Raw genomic sequence first — 17,200 nt, 5'->3', positions numbered from 1 at the left:
GTGGCGGCGAAGCAGAAAGGTTGTAGCATACTTCCAGTGACGCCCCCAGGCCCAAATTTTCATAGGGCTCAATATGGTTGCCAAAGGAAATCTCTATTAGGCCTCCAACAGGCCTGTATCTGCACAGGCAACATTCTAAAGAAAAACAAGGAAAGCAGCATACATAGATTGTGTGTCTCTCCTGAGTGCAACAGTAAAACATTTAAGAATCCAAACTCACGGCTAAAATATTTTGTTCTGATCTACAGAGATGACCTGAAAGGACACTTTGGGGAATTAAAATTCTTGGGAGCTTTTAAATCTGCATTCCCAGAATCTCAAGCCTTAAAAACATTAACATTCGACAACTTCAATTAATCTAGGCAAAGGTTAACCAACTTTTTGGCAAGGCTCTTGTGCACTTAAGACATTTGATGTTATTTTCACAATGAAATGATCAGTCCCAGCTTTAAAATTACAGGGCACAAGAAACTCCCAAACTATTCAGTTTTTTTTTAAAAAGACACTAGGCCATGTCCAGCTCACACTCACTCTGCTAGTCAGACTCTGGCCTACTGTGGGTTTTGCCCTCCCTCCCCTATCAGTGGCACAGCCTATAACATCTTGCTCCCATATTCTGGAATTCTCTTCCTAAACTTCTTTACCATGCTTCCTTAAAATCCATCTCTTCAACCAGGCTTCCACTCAACCTTCTCATTTGTCCCAATTCCTGATCGGTGTCCAACTACCCTTCACCTCAGTAAGGAGTCTTGGGATTGTTTTTTTTTGCTTAAGTTAGAGGCAATACATAAAAGAAAACTGCTGCATGTTATTTTGGTGATTGATCAAAAGGGAAGCTGGGAAAAGATAATAAACATTTTGTGGTTAAATTAAAATGTGACTTTAAAAAAAAGGTATCGGAGCAGATCCTTGCTGAGAATTATGCATCACCATTAAACCTTTCTCCCCCACCAAAAAAAAGACAAGTTCATTTCAACAGAAGAACTGTAAAAGCTCAGATGGGATTGAGACAATGGAATGGAAAAGGATGTGGATTAAGGAGTTGGAAAAACACTAAAAAAATGTGCACAGCATTCCTAAGGAAAGGAACATACAAGCCAGCCAACCTGCTACAGAGAACATAAGAGACAGAAAAATTCACAGTGATTTGTTAATTTGCACAGTGGAACTGATTCAGCCTTAAGAGCAGACACAGCATGGAACTTAGCCTCTTCAAGACTGATCATTATCTCCCATCACTGTTGACTGAGGCGGCTTAATTAACCTCCTTTGAAGTCAACCTTTCAAATACCTCTGCATTACACACACCAGAAAAAACAAAGCTCACACCATCAGAAACATGTCTGTGAAGATACTATTAAAAAAATCAGAGTACAGGAGTACCTAGTTAAATACCAGACAATCACCACTGTTTGCTAGTAATTATTTAAGAGACAAGAGGACCCATTATAGTATTACTTGAATTTACAAGAACATGTGCACTCCTGAGATTTACAATGTTTGCACCAATATCAATAATGCAATCCCACCCTTCCTTCAGTTTGTTCCTTCAAAAGATGCAGCAAGTTAAAATTATATTTCTAATTAAGCAACGCAAGTCTCAAGATAGAAATATACATTACAGAAAGTAACAGTAAAAGTGAGATCTTTTCAATAAAAGGAATATGAAACCTGCTCACAGTGAGTGTGAGTGTAAACCAAAACCTGCTCACAGTGAGTGTGAGTGTAAACCAAAACCTGCTCACAGTGAGTGTGAGTGTAAACCAAAACCTGCTCACAGTGAGTGTGTATTTGACTCTGCTGTACTATGCAGTACTGCCACTCAGCATAAACTCAGACATCCTACTACTCCAGGTTACTAAGGCAACATATTTTTTCTGTCTAGCAACTCGCAGGAACAGTCTGAACCTACTGAATAAGCACTTTTTTTTGGAACAAGAACAAAATTACATTCAGTCTTAACCAGACACATAAATAAATAGATATACAGACATTTCAAGATATAAATATACATTCATTCCACAGCTACTTCACATTAAAGCAACACTGTAACACCCTATCTGACAAGTAGTGCAACATACATACCATCCAAGTGGACTATCTAACTCCGCCAGGCAGATCGCATACCAGAAATTCTATGAATCTTATAACACAAGGAGAGAGAAAAAAACTTACCTCTTGAGAATTCTCAGGGCTTGATAACCACCATGAATTTGAAGGGAAATTGAAGGCGGACTTAAAATAAAACAAATAAAAAAGGTAGATTGGGAGTCGAATGTCTTTCTTTCTTTTTTAGAAAAAGGCTTGTTTTACGTTCTCATGTTGGGCAGATGTGGCCGAGCTGGTGGTTTAAGGGTAACTGGAGGAAGGTGGTGTTGGTGGTCCCTGAACCTTCACAGGAATGGGGAGAGGCTGGAGCTGCTGCCGGTACTGAGAAGCGGCGGCTCCAGCTGCTGGTTGCTCTAGTCGCTGCTGGGGTGTTGAGTGGAGCCGCTGCTGCTCCTGCCGGGGACCGAGTGACAGGGAGCGGGCGGGCGGGAGCTGCTGCTGTGGCTCCAGGCGGGCGAGAGAGAGCGAGCGAGCGGACTGGAAGGGACGGAGCTGCAGCTCGAGCTTCGCCAGTGACTGGCTCCAAGTGAAGTGACTCAGCCCCCCGGCCTCGCTCACTCACTCACTCACTTCTCTCCTTTCTCTCGCCACCCAGCGGAAAAAAAGACTTGCTGCGAAGCTGACGCACGCTCTGACAAGCTCCAGCCCACTGCTTCCTGTTTCCAGCAAAACCATTTTTTTCCCTCTTTCTAACCAAGTCATACATTTTTTTTATGTTGCATTTATTATTATGCAACCCCTCCACACACAATTATTCCGGTAATCTACCAACCAAATTGAAAATCAATAACTGTAAAATTAAATTGAGACAAATTTAATGCAATTTTTCTTTAAAGTTGCAAAGCAAAATGTGACTCTTTTGGGTGTGCATAGCTCTTTATTTCTCTTTCTCTCCTCCCCCTCACACAAAAAAAATTATGAGAACAGGCTGTTGGCAGCAGAGGTCAGATTAAAGTCTGTGCAGCCTGTCTGTTTTTTTTTTGCTACAGCCTTTATTAGACTAACTCAGCCAATGGCTTGTCAGAACTTGGCCAGAAACCAAAAAAAGAGAGGCACTGACTCTCGTGTGTGTCTCCTCTGACATCACCAGTGTACAGGGGAAAAAGGTTTCTTTCTCCACTTGCTCACTCATTGAGGAAATGTGATGCATTCTCAGACTGTCACCGTCAAACACTTGTGTCAGATTACACAATGCTGAGGTAACAGAACTGAAACAGCAAGCAATATGAAAACCTTGCGCTTCCCATGTACAGTTTATCCAGCTCCACTGCACTGGAGCCTTTATTTCCAACCCTTTCAGCTCAATCCTTTTCAGTTGCTTACTTTTTCCAAAAATGTCATTGGAACATTGTTAATTCCCACAACAAGTCCCACAAATTTCTGCTTGAATCATAGAATCTTACAGCACAGAAGGAGGCCATTCGGCCCATCGTGTTTTTAAAAAAATATTCATTCTCGAGTTGTGGGCATTGCTGGCAAAGCTGGCATTCATTGCTGCCCATCCCTAGATGCCCTTGAGAAGCTGGTGTTTGGCCTTCTTCTGGAACTACTGCAGTCGTTGTGGTGAATGCACTTCCACAATGCCATTAGGTATGGAACTCCCAGATTTTTGACGCAGCAACGATGAAGGAATGACGATATATGTCCCAATCGGGATGGTGTGTGACTTGGAGAGAAATTTGGAGGTAATGGTGTTCTCATCCACCTGTGCTGGCTCTTTGAAAGGGCTACCCAATTAGTTCCAAACCCCTGCTCTTTCCTATTGTCCTGCAAATTGTTCCCTTTCAAGTAATATATCCGAAACCCTTTTGAAAGATACTGTTGAATCTGCTTCCACCACTCTTTCAGGCAGCGCATTCCAGATCATAACAACTCGCTGCCTAAAAAAATTCTCCTCATCTCCCCACTGGTTCATTTGCTTGAGTATTGAAATTTTGCATAAAATGTCCCAGAAGCGGTCAAAAAATACCACTTTTCAGAACAATAATAAACCTTAATGATTATTCATAATCCAATTACAAACCTGGAAAACGTCCTTTTTTGTTTTAGTTTTTCTCCTGCTTTCTCTCAAAGACTTGACATCAAGGAAGCAGCAGTGGACATTTATCTTCACACAAAATCCCCTCACACTTCTCCGCTGCCATTAACAACAGCAGCAAATAAACAACAACAACAACTTGCATTTATATAGCGCCTTTGATGTAGAAAACATCCCAAGCTGTTTCACAGAAGTATAATCAAAAATCAATGCTGAGCTAAAGATATCAGAAGGGGTGGCTAAAAGCTTGTTCAGAGGTGGGTTTTAAGGAGGATCACAGAAGGAGAGGGAGGTGGAAAGGCAAAGAGGTTTAGGAAGGGAATTCTAGAGTGTTCAGCCTAGACAGCTGAAGGCACATTGGCCAATGGTGGGGTAAAGGGAGCAGGGAATGCACAAGATGCCAGTGTTGGAGGAACACAGAGTTTTCAGAGTATTGTAGGGCTGGAGGAGGTTACACAGAAAGCGAGGGCTGAGGCCGTGAAGAGATTTAAACACAAGGATGAGAATTTTAAATTTGAGGCATTGAGGGACTGGGAGCCATTGTAGGTCAGTGAGCTGATGGGTTAGCGGGACTTCATCCTGGATAGGATATGGGTAGCAGAGTCAACCTTGGGCAAATGGGTATTGCGTAGTCAATAGCAGTGGCAAATCTAAACTTAATGTCCTCTGCACAATCGATGGCAAAGGAGACCTGAGTTACTGGGTGACCTGATCTGCTGCTGGTGTTATGACTTCCCCTGATGGCCATGTAGAAATTCAGCATGTCATGTGTCGGCCTTGGCTCAGTTGGTAGCACTTGTGCCTCTGAGTCAGTCAGTTGAGAGTTCTAAGCCCCACTACAGAGACTTGAGCACATAATCTAGGCTGGCACTACAGTGCAGTACTGAGAGAGTGCTTCACTGTCAGGGGTGCAGTCTTTCAGATGAGATATCAAACTGAAGCCCCATCTGTCCTCTTGGGTGAATGTAAAAGATCCCATGGCACTATTTCAAAGAAGAACAGGGAAGTTCTCCTGGTGTCCTAGCCAATATTTATCCCTTGACCAATATCACTAAAAAAACAGATGATTTGGTCATTTATTTCATTGCTATTTGTGGGACCTTGCTGTGTGTAAATTGGCTGTTGCATTTCCTACATTTTAACAGTGACTACACTTCAAAAGTACTTAATTGACTGTAAAGCACTTTGGGATTCCTGGGGTCGTGCAAGGTGCTATATAAATGCAAGTCTTTTTTTAGCATAATCCAAGTCCGCTGTCTGGTTGGACCAGCTTTCTGTATATAAAAAAAAGCAAATATTTTCTACAGAAACAATTTGTAGCACTACATAATCAGGTGGAACATTCACCAGTGAGAAAGATCCTTTATTTACGCTCCTCTTTTCCTCCATGCTTCAGCTTTCCTCATTAAGCAGTGTCAGAATCCCTTGCATCACGCAGAAAATGTAACAGCAGAAGGAAATTGGACGTGCATAGCAACAGCTGTTGTTCATTTTTGGAATTAACTGACACAGAGGCTGGCACCAGTTAATTATGTAGATATGGGAGACCAATACATGTAGATCACTCACTCTTCTGGAATCTGTACCCTTCAGTCAAAGAAAGAACAAACTTTCATGGACCTTTCATGGACCTCAGGACATCCTAAAGTGCACCAAGCCAATTAAGTCCTTTGGAAGTGTAGCCTCCGTTGTATTGTAGGAAACATGGTAGCCAATTTGCACACAACAAGATCCCAAAAACAACAATGAAATAAATGACCAATTAAACTGTTTTAACGTAGCCAGGACACCAGGAGAACTCCCCCGCTCTTCGTCGAATAGTGCCATGGGATCTTTTATGTCAACCTGAGAGGGCAGATGAGTCCTCAGTTTAACATCTCATTCGAACGATGGCACCTCCGACAGTGTAGCACCCCCTCAGTATTGCACTGGAGTGTCAGCCTAGGTTATGTGCTCAAATCTTGGCATGGGGGTTGCGTCATTTTTTGTACTTCACTGGTGAGTGTCACCAGACTATTCACCCATGGTGACATTGCAGCCATGCACTTTCTAGCAGGGGTCACTGGGCAGTGGTCAGGAGGGGAAACTCCAGCTAATCGTTCCCTTCCTTGGCATTGAGGCCAACATTGTGTCCCTATCACTACCCCAGATGAGACCAGCTAACTCACTACTGACCAGGGACCGAACCCAAGAAATTCCTGCTGTATTGGCCCGTTTGCACACTTAGAAAATTCACTAACTGGGCCACTGGGGCAACCCAACTGGGATTTTTTTTTTCCATTTTTCAGTTATTCAGATCACAATTCAGTTTCCTGTCCCTACCACTTTCCAGTTAACTGTTACTTGAGAAACAGAAGGGGAACTTTTTTTTAACATGGGGGGGCGGAATTTAAAAACTTTCTTGTGTGAGACCCGGTTAGAAAGTTTGAGCCAGTAAAAAAAAAGGAATCTTGAATAAATTCGGAAAATATAATAGTAGTGGGGACTGAATGTTTTATTCATAATAGATTTACCGCTCACTCCCTGTTTTGGACTAGACAATTCAGCTTTAGAGCCTGATGTCCGGAAATTTGGAAAACATGATTGGACGCCAAACTTATGTGTTATTAAAACTTGCAATCCTTTTTCCTCAGATATTTCTGTGTATTATGGTGACAAGATAGAAAGAAAGTGCATTGATATAGTGCCTTTGACACCCTCAGGGACATACCAAAGCCAATGACTTTTGAAGTGCAGTCACTATTATTATGCAGGCACATATGACAGACGACTTGTACACAGCAAATAAGATGAGTTAGAGAAAAAAGAACTTGCATTTATATTGCGTCCTGCTCTGGCCTGCCCCCATCCTGCTCACTCTAGCCTACCCCCATCCTGCTCACTCTGGCCTGCCCCCATCCTGCTCACTCTGGCCTGCCCCCATCCTGCTCACTCTGACCTGCCCCATGCAACTCACTTTGGCCTGCTTCTATCCTGTTCGTTCTGGCGTATACCCTTTCTGCTCACTCTCGCCTGCCCCATCCTGCTCACTCTGACCTGCCCTCATCCTGCTCACTCTGGCCAGCCCCCATCCTGCTCACTCTCACCTACTTCTATCTTGCTAGCTTTAACTGCACTAATCCTGCTTTCACTGCCATTCCCCTGTGCTCTCACTCTGACCTGTCTCTATCTGCTCACTTTGGCCTGCCCCCATCCTTCTCACTGGCCTGCCCCATTGAACCCTCTGGCTGTATTTGGACTTACATGCCAATGACACAAGTCCTTTTATTTAATCTCCCCAGCGTTTACCATGTACAGCACTCTGCATTAAACCAGCCAGGCTATATCACATTACCAGCCCAACATATCTGCTAATGCTTCAGGCACAACAGGAGAGGCCAGTGGAGATTCAGTGGAAGACTATTTATACTAACTTGGGTCCAATCCAATAACTTTGGGAGGATTTTTTTTCAAAATCTTTAATCAGTGTCAGGTTTTGATTTTATTTATTTAACAAAACTCTTCTTTTCTACCAGCCTCTTCAGCACATTTGTCTTCTTTACACTGTCAATTTAGAAGACTAAAAGAAAAATTGTGAATTTTCAGCAATAGCGTGAGTGTTCCCTCTGTTTTTAACAAAGGGATGCTGCCTTTAAGGAGAAAAACAGCATGTGTTTCAACGGAGTTCACATCCTTGTTTGCATTGTTTGATAAACTCTTTTCTGTGTCGATGATATAAATTTCACTCAAATGTATCCTTGTTTCTAAAAAAAAGTATTTGCATTAGGATTCAGGAAGAAATCATTGAGCAGGTAATCCCTGTCCATTCTCCTCGGGCCTAAAGCCCATGTTTTCTTTAAAAAGACATAACACAGTTTTCTCAGCTGGCCTAGTGACTTTAAGTGGTGAATAGCAGATCTATACAGACTAGGAAGCAGCCACATTTGATCCAGGATCCGCATTGAATTAGTTGATCTCAGCAGGGCTGCAGGAAAGCTGTGTAGATATGGCCTCAGAGTCACTGTGTTCCTTCCCTCGATCACAATCCAGTGACACCTGTTGGAATCGCATGTGCGTGAACGTCAAGCGAGGACAGGATCAGGCACAGCTGTGATGTCCCTCCGTGGCTGAACAACTTGCTAGCACTCACTTTTACGGGAATAATTGGTGATTGAGCAGGGGTGCCTGTGGAAAGCAAGGAACTGACGCCCTCCAGCGATAATTGGTAAGATTAGAGGTAAAGCAAATCTTCCCGAAGGCTTGTTTGATAAATGGACCATCTGACGTGGTACTAACAAACCAGAAAAGTCCAAAATTTGATTCCCAGTCTGTGCTTGAGTTAGTTGATCTCAGTCAGAGAGACAGTGGGGGTGCTACAATTACCCTTACAGCTGTCGGGTTAGGAAGGGGATGCTTTTATGGAGAATGGATCAGTAGCTTGGTGTGGTCTCAAGAGCTTTTGTTGCTAAGCTTCAAGTGGCTCTGAGATGAATTTCTTTCACCCGCTGGGGAGGACAGTGTTAAAAAATAAACATAAATCCTTCTGACAGACATAAACCATTATTGAAAGCGTTTGCTTGGGGAGTTTCGTTTTGTGGATAATCTCTCCCAAAGTACATCCTCCCTGGGTTGTGTAATACAGTTTACAGAGGTGCCCGTAAGTGGAGCCGTCAGCGAAGAGAACAACCTCAGGAAATTATGACTAAATCTTGCAGATAACGGGTGTCGAAGGCAACATCATTTACTGGCTTTTTTAAAATTCATTCATGGGATGTGGGCGTCGCCGGCAAGGCCAGTATTTATTGCCCATCCCTAATTGCCCTTGAGAAGGTGGTGGTGAGCCGCCTTCTTGATTGTACAGCTGAGTGGCTTACTAGGCCATTTCAGTTAAAAATCAACCACATTGCTGTGGGTCTGGAGTCACATATAGACCAGACCAGGTAAGGACAGCAGGTTTCCTTCCCTAAAGGGCATTAGTGAACCAGATGGGTTTTTAACGATAATCTGGTAGTTTCATGGTCACCATTACTGATACTAGCTTTTTTATTCAAGATTTTATTTAATTAACTGAATTCTGGATTACCAGTCCAGGCCTCTGGATTACTAGTCCAGTAACAGCCACTATGCTTCAAGGGTTAAGTTACGAGGAGCGATTACACAAATTGGGGTTGTATTCTCTAGAGTTTCGATGGTTAAGGGGTGATCTGATCGAGTTTATAAGATATTAAGGGGAATAGATAGGGTGGATAGAGAGAAACTATTTCCGCTGGTTGGGGATTTTAGGAGTAGGGGGCACAGTCTAAAAATTAGAGCCAGACCTTTCAGGAGCGAGATTAGAAAACATTTCTACACACAAAGGGTGGTAGAAGTTTGGAACTCTCTTCCACAAACGGCAATTGATACTAGCTCAATTGCTAAATTTAAATCTGAGATAGATAGCTTTTTGGCAACCAAAGGTATTAAGGGATATGGGCCAAAAGCAGGTATATGGAGCTAGGAACAGTGGAGGAGCAGAGAGATCTAGGGGTCTATGAAAGAACTCACTTAAAACTAATGGAAAAATAATTGAAAAGACTAATGGAATGCTAGCCTTCATCTCAAGGGGGCTGGAAAACAAAGGGATGGAAGTTATGCTACAGTTATGCTACAGTTGTATAAAGCTCTGGTTAGACCGCATCTGGAGTACTGCGTTCAGTTCTGGGCACCGCACCTCAGGAAGGATATATTGGCCTTGGAGGGGGTGCAGCACAGATTCACCAGAATGATGCCGGGGCTAAAAGGAATAAATTATGAGGAATGGTTGCATAGACTAGGCTTGTATTCCCTCGAGTATAGAAGATTAAGGGGTGATATAATTGAGGTGTTTAAGATAATTAAAGGATTTGATAGGGTAGATAGAGAGAAACTATTTCCTCTGGTGGGGGAGTCCAGAACTCTAGGCTGTTCAAGGATGATGTCAGGAGACACTTCTTCATACAAAAGGGTAGTGGAAATCTGGAGCTCTCTCCCCCAAAAAGTTGTTGAGGCTAGGTCAATCAAAAATTTCAAAACAGAGATTGATAGATTTTTGTTGGGCTAGGGTATTAAGGAACATGGAACCAAGGCCGATAAATGGAGGTTAGATACAGATCAGCCATGATCTAATTGAATGGTGGAACAGGCTCGTGGGGCTGAATTGCCTACTCCTGTTCCTATGCTCCTAATGGCCTACTCCTGTTCCTAAGTTTCTATAAGTCATACAGACTGGGAAGCTTGCAGGTTGACCTCATCCTGTCTATGTTGAGATAGCTGTTTCCCTGAAGTAGATCTATATGTTGAAACAGTTGACCCCTGCTGAAAAGTGAGTGTGGTCAGAACAAATGAGGACAAGATTGAGATCAGCTGTGATGGCCGATACAGTCAGCTAACATTTACTGTCTAGTATCACAGTGGGGTGAGTTAGGAACATAGGAACATAGGAACAGGAGTAGGCCATTCAGCCCCTCGTGCCTGCTCCGCCATTTGATAAGATCATGGCTGATCTGTGATCTAACTCCATATACCTGCCTTTGGCCCATAGCCCTTAATACCAAAAGTCTACCTATGGAAGCATGCCCAAGGAAGTCAGTGGCATCGGGGAGGGGAGAAAATTGGGGGAAAAAAACAGAACTCCAGTCAGAAGATTATGGGTTCAAGCCACACGACAGGACATTAATACATAATCTGGGCTGATGCTTGAGTTCAGTACTGAGGGAGTGCTGCACTGTTGGAGTTGCTGTCTTTCAGATGAGACATTAAACCAAGGCTGTGACTACCTGTTCAGGAGGATATAAAAGATCATATGACACTACTGGAAGAAGAGCCAATGTTTGTCCCTCAACCAACACCACCAAAACAGACTAACTGGTCACTCATCTGTTTGTGGAATCTTGCTGTGTTTGCCTACAAACAACAAAGACTGCATTTAAGAAGTAATTTATTGGTTGTGACATTTATTGGGACATTCTACGGATGTCAAAGGTGCTATATAAATGCAAGTCTTTATTTTATTTTTTCCATAGATGTTCATTGATAGAGGGCTAGTAAACATGAGAAGTAAAGAAAGGGATTTAAATAAATGGAGGGTATAGACAGAATGTACAAAGGACACAAATCTTTAAAATATTACATATAAAATTCATAACTTACCAAAGAGGAAATTTATGACGATATTATTGCATATTTTCCATTGCATAATATACAGACAGGATAGTAGCAGCCAAGCAGTGAGTCACTGTATTAGTCAAATAGTTCTGACAATGTCATAGAGCGATGTGTTTGAATCCCTCCAATCAGGTTTTCACCCCTGCCGCAGGACGCAATCGATTGCAAACATGAGGACCACCATATGAGCCAGGAATCTTCATCAACCGAAAGGGCTATCTCTCCATCAGTGCACAGCAGGTGTGCGACCACAAGAAGCAATTTATGCAAGTGTGCACTAGATTCTAAGGCAGTTATCATGATCCGTTCATTTTGCACCAGTCCAACATTCCAGACCTCTTCCAAACAGGAAACAGACTTAAGGGCTGGCTTGTTGGAGACAAGGGATAGTCCCTGAAAACTTGGCTCATGACGCCTGGGAGGAACCTCACCAACAAGACACAAGAGCGATACAACCAGAGCCACATGACCAGCAGGTGTATCAGTGAGCCGCCTTCTTGAACCGCTCCAAACATGGACAAAAGAGCTGAATTCCAGAGGTGAGGTGAGAGTGACTGCCCTTGACATCAAGGCAGCATTTGACCGAGTGTGGCACCAAGGAGCCCTCGTAAAATTGAAGTCCATGGGAATCAGGGGGAAAACTCTCCAGTGGCTGGAGTCATACCTAGCACAAAGGAAGATGGTAGTGGTTGTTGGAGGCCAATCATCTCAGCCCCAGGACATTGCTGCAGGAGTTCCTCAGGGCAGTGTCCTAGGCCCAACCATCTTCAGCTGCTTCATCAATGAGCTTTCCTCCATCATAAGGTCAGAAATGGGGATGTTCGCTGATGACTGCACAGTGTTCAGTTCCATTCGCAACCCCTCAGATAATGAAGCAGTCCGAGCCCGCATGCAGCAAGACCTGGACAACATCCAGGCTTGGGCTCATAAGTGGCAAGTAACATTTGCGCCAGATAAGTGCCAGGCAATGACCATCTCCAACAAGAGAGAGTCTGACCACCTCCCCTTGACATTCAACGGCATTACCATCGCCGAATCCCCCACCATCAACATCCTGGGGGTCACCATTGACCAGAAACTTAACTGGACCAGCCATATAAATACTGTGGCTACGAGAGCAGGTCAGAGGCTGGGTATTCTGCGGCGAGTGACTCACCTCCTGACTCCCCAAAGCCTTTCCACCATCTACAAGGCACAAGTCAGGAGTGTGATGGAATACTCTCCACTTGCCTGGATGAGTGCAGCTCCAACAACACTCAAGAAGCTCGACATCATCCAAGATAAAGCAGCCCGCTTGATTGGCACCCCATCGACCACCCTAAACATTCACTCCCTTCACCACCGGCGCACTGTGGCTGCAGTGTGCACCATCCACAGGATGCACTGCAGCAATTCGCCAAGGCTTCTTCGACAGCACCTCCCAAACCCGCGACCTCTACCACCTAGAAGGACAAGAGCAGCAGGCGCATGGGAACAACACCACCTGCACGTTCCCCTCCAAGTCACACACCATCCCGACTTGGAAATATATCGCCGTTCCTTCATTGTCGCTGGGTCAAAATCCTGGAACTCCCTTCCTAACAGCACTGTGGGAGAACCGTCACCACACGGACTGCAGCGGTTCAAGAAGGCGGCTCACCACCACCTTCTCAAGGGCAATTAGGGATGGGCAATAAATGCTGGCCTCGCCAGCGATGCCCACATCCCGTGAACGAATAAAAAAAAAGCCATATGCATGTTGAAAATGCGCTTCAGGTGCCTGGATAGGTCTGGAGGTGACCTTCAGTACTCGCTAGTGAGGGTCTCCAGTATAATCGTGGTGTGCTGTGTCCTGCACAAAATTGTGTAGCAGAGAGGTTTACAGATGGAGGAGGACGAAGGCGCTCTTCAATCATCCTCAGTTGGCGACAACATTGAACAAGTGGAAGAGAAAGAGGAGGACAAGGAGGAAGATGAGGAAGATGGCCAGACCAACCGTGCAAATTGTTGCCTGGGATGCCAGGAATGCCCTCATCTCTCACAGGTTCTCTTAGTAACAGTGGCAAAAGAGAGACATTGAGATACTCAGGTCAGCTGGCACAACTACCAAACCCCCACCCCCCACCTTTGCATAAAACAGTCCTTCAACCTTGCAAACACCCATTGCACATCCGCCCAATCAGTACCGTCATGTATTGGCATTCATCACGAAGCAAATGAAAGGGCGACTTAACACTCAGGGCACCATAATGACCAGGACGTTGAAGTGGTGCCAAACAATACATTTAATGTACTAATATATAAAAAAAGGAAACTTAACAACATAACATTTCTTCAAACACTCTTGTGCATATCCTAGATGAACTATAATTTCATAGAATAACATAGAGTGTACAGCACAGAAACAAGCCTTTCAACCCAACAGGTCCATGCCGGTGTTTATGCTCCACACGAGCCTCCCCCCACCCTTCTTTATCTAATCCCATCAACATATCCTTCTATTCCTTTCTCCCTCATGTGTTTATCTAGCTTCCTCTTAAATGCATCTATGCTAGTCGCCTCTATTACTCCTTGTGGTAGCGAGTTCCATATTCTAACCACTCTCTGGGTAAAGAAGTTTATCCTGAATCCCCTATGGAATTTATTAGTAACTATCTTATATTTATGGACCTAGTTCTGGTCTCCCCCACAAGTGGAAACGTCTTTTCTACGTCTACCCTATCAAACCCTTTCATAATCTTAAAGATATCTATCAGTTCACCCCTCAGGCTTCTCTTTTCTAGAGAAAAGAGCCCCAGCCTGTTTAATCTTTCCTGAACTTACGCTTCCTACCGCTTCTATGTGGTGCATCCCCTGTGGCTTCAGCAGAGGTAGTGGCAGGCTGCTTCAGATCCCTGTCCTGACTGCTGAGAGGCTATTGGCCTACGACCTCTGAGTTTTGGAGCCCAAAAGGGCCCCACCAAAGACTGCTGTACCTGCACCTGTGCAGGGGAAGACTCAGCCATTGGGAGAGGAGGCAGCATTTTGGGTTGAGGTGGTGGGGGGGGGGGGGGGGGGCGGGCAATGGGTGAGATACGGGAGCGCCTTGACTGGAGTTTCCACCTTCATGTCCCCTTTCGCCATCATCCCTCTCCCGCGCCAGTGCAACATCACTCCCACCACTCTGCTGGACAGCAGGTTGGTGAGCAGATGTACCATGTTGTAAGGCCTCGGATAAGGTATCTGTCATCCTGTTTAAGGCGGCAGACATACTGGCTTCCAAACTATGCACGGTCATGGTCATAGACTCATTTGTGAGTCGTGCTCGAAGATCCATGGAGGCAGCCACTCTCTCCATGGCAGGCATTTTCGCAATTACCTGCAACATCAATCCACTAATATTGGAGTTGGACTCCTCCATCCTTTCCGCTATTGTAGAGTGTGTGCTTTGCACATTTTCCAGTACCTTGCAAAGGTGGAGCCATACCTCAATCATTCTCATTCTCAATGATGGCCCCCAGGGTTCAGCATCTGTGACCAGCTGAGCAGAGCTTGGAGAGGAGTGCGCCCTCCGACGCAGACTCTCCACAGCTGCCCATGCCACTAGTATCTGCTCGTGCTCACTTGTGAGTTGTGAATCACCAGGTGACAACCCAATTAACTGGCTGACAGAACCCACCGACGTGCCAGTATCTGCGCTGGTGCATGGCTGTATGTCCTGTGATGATGCACCCTCAGAAGGAATGAGATCCCCTGAGGAATTGATGTTATTCATCTCCGCACATTCTTCTTCTGTGCATGAATGCCCTTGAAGGCAAGAGAAAGCAATATGAATTAGTCATTGGCAAAGTAACAATCTTGCCAATCACCATACTCAGGTTTCTCATAGTTCAGCTATTGATGAAATAAAGTCATCATGTGTGTGAAAGACGTTTAAGTTCTGTCACCAGGCATATGCAGGTTCCAGTTTTTCAATTTCTGATGGATAGGGTTCCAAATGTCCTACTTATCTCCATGGCCTCCTCCCTGCATCAGTCAGCTGAACTATTTGTGGAGGGTCACCTCGAGTCCTCGCCCTCTCCCTTGCATTTTGCGCTCTCTTCTCCTACAAGGGGCGAAAGAACAGACCTGTGAGTGACTGAAGATCACTTATTCACCCGATGGATGCAGTACGTTGATGAGGGTGACCATCAGACAGATGCATATTGTATAAGGATTGGGGTGAGTGGCAGTGGTGGCTGCATAAATGGGGAGGTGAGGAAGTGCATAGAAAGTTGAAGGATGGGTGCTGCTGAAACCTAAGTAGGTATGAGAAGTGATGAGATGGAGTAGGCTTGCCAAGATAGAGTGAGAGGGGGAGTTGTACACCATAGGACGTAGGTTAATCAGCAACTGTGCTCACTTTTCCTGACCTGGTTAGGTCATTAAAGCGCTTCCTGCATTGCAGCCAACACCTGGGCACCGTGCTCCTGCTGCTCACCTCTCCTGCCACCTCCAGCTATGTCTTCTTGGTGGTAGAACCAGGAATCTTCCTCTCATCACTTGGGTAAATTTGTTCCCTCCTGGTTCTCACTGCGCCCATCAGTACTTCAAGTGAAGCATCCGTGAACCTGGGTGCTGCCTTTGCTCTCTTCACTTACTCTTTTCTCCTCCAAAATCCATTTTTGCATTGGCCCTTTAAATAGTGGACTTCAGATCGTGTCATGCAGGTGCGCAGTACGCCCACTGCGCTGCTTGGAGACGCGAAACCCGGAAGCAAAAATATTTGCCTTCAATTGAGTTGCAATTGCAGATTCCGATGCATTCACTTCACTTCCTTGTTTCCCGGGCGAAAATCTACCCAGCCACACTCTTCCCGGGTTCAAATAAAAATCATGCCCAAAGAGTTTGTTTGCTTTCCAATTAGCATGGGAAGGCAGTGCGCCATGAGGATGGACGTGTCATGTGACTAATGGCAGAAGCATGGAGGCGGGGCAGTTAGAGGTGGGAGGTCATGTGATGAAACCTCCAGGAAGACGCCCAATTATGTGAAGGCCTTAAAGAGGGTACAGAAGAGATTTACTAGAATGATTCCAGGGATGAGGGGTTTTAGTTAAGTGGATAGACTGGAGAAGCTGGTGTTGTTCTCCTTGGAACAGAAATGATTGCGAAGAGATTTGATAGAGGTATTCAAAATCATGAAAGGTCAAAACAGAGTAGATAGAGAGAAACTGTTCCCATTGGCGGAAGGGTCAAGAACCAGAGGACGTAGATTTAATGTGACTGGCAAAAGAACCAAAGGTGACACGAGGAATAACTTTTTTACACAGCGAGTGTTTAGGATCTGGAATGCACTGCTCGAGGGGGTGGTGGAGGCAGATTCAATTATGGCCTTCAAAAGGGAATTGGATAAGTACGTGAAAGGAAAAAAATTGCAGGGAAATGGGGATAGGGCAGTGGAGTGGGACTAGCTGGATTGCTCTTGCATAGAGCCAACACAGACTCGATGGGCCTCCTTCCATGCTGTAACCTTTCTATGATTCTTCTATTAGAGTTGGCAAGCTTAGGCCTAATGCACTTGCCAGGCCTGGACCATATCGGTGGAGCCAACATGAGCCCATCTTTCTCAATATACTGGCAGCCACTGATAGATGGGCACCCATCCGTACTCCCGGCTTTGGGAGTACCTGCCCTTTGTCCCACCCCAGGCCTGCCACTTGCCTCACATAGGGGTAGATGGAGCACCGCTCCTTACAAGGAAACCAGGAAACTCCCAGAGAGCAGTGACTTGGGCATTCCGCAGGTCTCCTGCTGAAATTAAGGTGGAAGAGCTGTGGAATTTCATATCCTCTGTATTTCACTGGATTATCACAAGGGTTAAACACAAGCTGCTTTGAATCTGTTACAGCCCAGTAATGGTGTGAAATGTTCTAATTAGCGTAAACAAAGGCCTTA

The 17,200-nt window shown here is 44.8% G+C and overlaps 1 protein-coding gene across 2 annotated transcripts in view; it reads right to left on the bottom strand.

The window, feature by feature from the left end:
- The window catches only part of csrnp1b (cysteine-serine-rich nuclear protein 1b), a 37,441-nt gene extending 34,753 nt beyond the window's left edge, over window positions 1-2,688 (bottom strand). For both annotated transcript variants that reach the window (XM_067978768.1, XM_067978767.1), the window contains exon 1: window positions 2,176-2,688. The gene's annotated coding sequence lies outside the window, so the exon portion shown is untranslated. The remainder of the gene's footprint in view (window positions 1-2,175) is intronic.
- Between the last annotated feature and the right edge of the window lie 14,512 nt (window positions 2,689-17,200).

This window comes from Heptranchias perlo, chromosome 3, assembly GCF_035084215.1.
Source record: "Heptranchias perlo isolate sHepPer1 chromosome 3, sHepPer1.hap1, whole genome shotgun sequence".
In the NCBI taxonomy this organism is placed as follows: domain Eukaryota; kingdom Metazoa; phylum Chordata; class Chondrichthyes; order Hexanchiformes; family Hexanchidae; genus Heptranchias; species Heptranchias perlo.
The sequence above is the reverse complement of the archived record's forward strand: the minus strand, read 5'-3'. Positions and strand labels throughout refer to the sequence as shown.